Source organism: Pinus tabuliformis, chromosome Q (assembly GCF_031772625.1).
Source record: "Pinus tabuliformis cultivar Carrire ecotype Pingquan chromosome Q, CPIR1, whole genome shotgun sequence".
In the NCBI taxonomy this organism is placed as follows: domain Eukaryota; kingdom Viridiplantae; phylum Streptophyta; class Pinopsida; order Pinales; family Pinaceae; genus Pinus; species Pinus tabuliformis.
Genome location: NC_142296.1, coordinates 956952595 through 956956634, shown reverse-complemented (window position 1 = coordinate 956956634; position 4040 = coordinate 956952595).

Below are 4040 nucleotides of genomic sequence, written 5' to 3'. Positions count from 1 at the left end.
CTCGATATCTCGGCCTCGAATCACAAACTTCCCATCAACAGGATTCCAGGCTCTGATTAGGAACTCGAGAAGATCAGGCTGTGCTCGCAGGCGCGGAGTTAGGAAGAATTTGAGCAACCCGCATGCCCGCATTGCATTACGGCACCCAGCATCGGCGAATGCCGCTATATCCTCATTATCATGAGCTCACTCTTGCCAAACAAATGCCATTTTATCCTGCATGGTCACAAAAAATCATTAGAGCCCTGACCGTTAAAATTTACACGTTCAAATTGTTAAAAAATTAGTTTCGCGGCGTCAACGCGACTGTTTTTAAAACAGTCGCGCTGATAATGGCGCCCTTTGATATTTTTCTTGGGTCAGCGCGGAAGCACACGTGTTTTCCGCGCTGATCCGGGGGTGGTATGTGTAAATATTATTTGATCAGCGCGGACCCGATGAGGAAATCCACGCTGACCGAGAGCGAATTGAAGTTCAAAAAATTCGCCCAAAATAGCACTTCCCACCGTGAAAATGCGGCTAAAATGCTTCAAAATGGAGCGCAGGAGAAGGAGAACCTACCTGGAACAAATTGCAGGGTGGTTGATGTCCGCACGGGATGGAATTTGGTTCGTCAACCTCGCAGCTCCACAACGTCCTCCACGGTTCAAAATGCTAACAATGGTAAAAACCTCCTTTTACCCCCCTATTTATGGTAAAATTTTTATAATTAACTATCATTTTTCATAAATGTGGGATTTTTTGGTGTTTTTTACCATGTGCTTGGTGCCAATGTAGTTTTACTATGTTTTTTATGCATGTGGTAGATATTATCCTGAACAGGTTTACGCGTGCAATGTTTCTTGTGCAGATTCTCATACCGATGGGGTCACGACGGTCCTATACACACTTGGTCCCACAACGTCGTCTTTAAGCTCTTTTTTGACGTAAAATAAGAAAAGATGGCCGAGCCCCCCTCTCGACTCGTTAAAAAGAACGAGAGGTGGTCGCCTTTAAAGCTCTTTTTTCGACCGTTTAAACTAAAAAGATTGCCGGGTGTTTGTTGTTTCGAACTCGTTATTGGCTCCAAAACGACGTACTTCTGACCACTTTTCTACTTTTTCGGGTCGAAGTCACTACTTACGAAAAGTACTCCTCGATCATACTGGTCGGGCGGTTCTTTCGAGCATTTTTTTATACTTTTTTGGGTTCGAGAGACACAACTTTACGAAAAAGGACCCCCCTGGAGTTTTCTTTTCCGCTGTCTTTTCAGACTCTCTAAACAGGAAAAGGCGCCGAGTTCTTCCTTTGTCAGACTCGTTAAAACTTAATGACATCGGACACCGTCGAAATGACGCTTTCCAAGCATATGCTATCCCCGTCAAGCTTGTCATCCAAAAATAATCGGGGTACCTGCCAGAAATGGTGGGGAAAATGGAACTGTAATAATTGTCGTGTTGGCATTATGTCACTCTTGAACATGGCACTAGTCTGCATTCGTGTCTGGGTGGGGATTTCTCATCTTGTTTTACACTAGCCTCCGTGGGTTTGGGTTATCCTATTTGGCCTCTCATCTGCTCATTGCCTTGTCACCATGACCTCTGCTCATTTGATGTCAGATACTGCCAAATCCACTGTCGTGCCGTCGATATGTTCAAGAGAAGTTGACCTTTGCAATAGTACAACCTCCTCTGATACCTCACACAAAATGTCTTATCCTTCTCTGTCTCGTGTCGATGATGTGGGAAGCATTATGGCCCACCTTCGATCAAGGTCACTTCCTGTCGACTTCAGCTGATTATCCAGGAAGGTGACTTAGAGACTCCCTTCAGGTGCCTTAGAGCCTGCATGCCTCAATGGCAGGTTCTTCGTGCTCGACGTGAGGTTTTCATCATTGGCCTCTGATCGAATGATTCTGCGGGTGTTTGACACCAGCTCATTGATTCACATGCCACGAATTGTACCTATAAGTACCTTGAGGACCATTGTCATTATTGGTGGTACCTCTCACATCTGTTAACAGTTTTCATTATTGACTGGTAATCAGACGATGGTCATGCATGTTCGACTTCAGCTCATGTATTCACATGCTTGGACTTGTACTTTGTTCGGGTCGGGATGGAGCGCAAGACCCTGGATCTTTGTCTATTGTAATCCAGGTTGCGATTTTGTGGATTATTATGATCATTACATGACTCATTGATGGATGGCTGCGCCCATACCTGAGTCTTTTGGATGGCTACGACCATACCTTATTATCATCATGGTCTCTTTAGCTGGGTGGCTGCGTCCATACCACAAACCTTCTTCGTATGTCTTTTGGATGGTTGCGCCCATGCCTAGACTACATGTAATAGATTCTCAGAGATATCAGTTGTACATACGTGCAGATTATATCTGGTGGTGTACCAGTTCAACGAGTTTTGTAAAGCATTTCACCCCTCCCACTCTCTCGGGCTTCATGCTTTAGGGGGCATCTGTTACACAGTAATTTGTCACTCTCTTCCTGTCAGTCTCCCTACTGTGTCATGAGTTTAAGTTAATCATGCTCATGCTCTCTAATTTTGCCAAATGACCCACTTTGCCAAAGTTTTTACCATCATCATGACTGTTATTAAAATAACCGCGCTGACTGGTGCCTCATAATAGAACTCATGCGCTGCCAACGCGGAAGCACATGTGTTTCCCGTGCTGGTCGAATTTCATGAACCAGGGCATCTTCTATTCATATTGGGTCGCGCTGACATAACCTTTTCTGTTATTCAGATGCGATGTCAGCGCTCCAGTGCAGTTATACACCCGCGCTGATCTTGTTTGGGCGAGTTTGTTCTAACAGCCGACCTTCCAAATGACTCCACACCTGGTTGTTGGCCTTGTAAATGTCGCCCTCCCGTCTCTGGCATGTTTGTTTCGTCATTTGGGCCACCTTCCTTGGAGATAAGCTCATCATCCCACCATTCATGGAGACTCCTTCTCCTATTTATGCCTCTACCATTGCCATGAGGAGCTAGTTTTGATAGTGTGGAATTGATAGTGCTTAGAGTGCTGCTGCTAGTGTGTGAATTTGATAGGTAATTGGTGTGACAAGTGTGGGATTGCTAGAGAGCTTAAGGAAGGTTGTGAAGTGTTCCTTTCCTGTGTAAACTTGTGTGAGAGAGATTTTTTGTCTTCGGAGATCTACCTCCAAGGGTGATTGCTTAAGAGACTTGCTGGCTGGACCCTCTTGAGAAGAATTTGACGTCAGAACTTTGGTTGTACTCTTCTCTGTTATTGATTAATAATAGATGACTATCATTATGGTTCCACTCTCATTGTTTCATGTTTGATGTTGAGTTATATCTTTTCTGACTGATATATAATTGCATCTACTAGATTTTACGCTTGTTTTCGTGTTGTTCTTTGCATGTGCAGGTATCCAATCACGGAGATCGTGGGGAGGGTGACCGGCCAAAACAAAGGAACGAAGGCGACATATCTTCGACGAACACTAGCGTTGGAATCCAAGTAGGTTCTCACCATCTACTTTTTATTTGCAATTAGGAACTTGCGTGATAGCATTGTGTGATTGTTGCTAGACCCAGTCTGGGCTAGTAGGGATCGTCTCTGTCCGCAGAGAGGATTTACCTCCGTAACACGAAGCTTCTAGTCATGGAATATTTGACTCCATATTTAAAAAAATTCCAAAAGAGGATTGACTCAACTGGAAAAGGGCTCAATCGCTCTATACGATGCGGGGGCTAGTTTTAATCTTTGAAAATTGATGCGAGGAAACTGGTCAGTAGCATCGGTCTTGTAAAATGGGATAAAAGGGAGATTCTTGGGAAATGATACAGAGGGGAATTATTTTGCTCATGAAGAGGGACATACTGGGAGTTTCTTCATGATGGGAAAGCATGTCGGGTTCACTGTAGAATTCCTCCAGGATCGTGGACGGGGAGTACAGGGATAGTGACAAAATGTTGTGTAACAGATGCCCCCTAAAGTGTGAAGGTCGAACTACAGTGAGGGGTGAAATGCTTTACAAGTGGAAGTGGGGAACTGTAGTCCATCATCGGAAAACC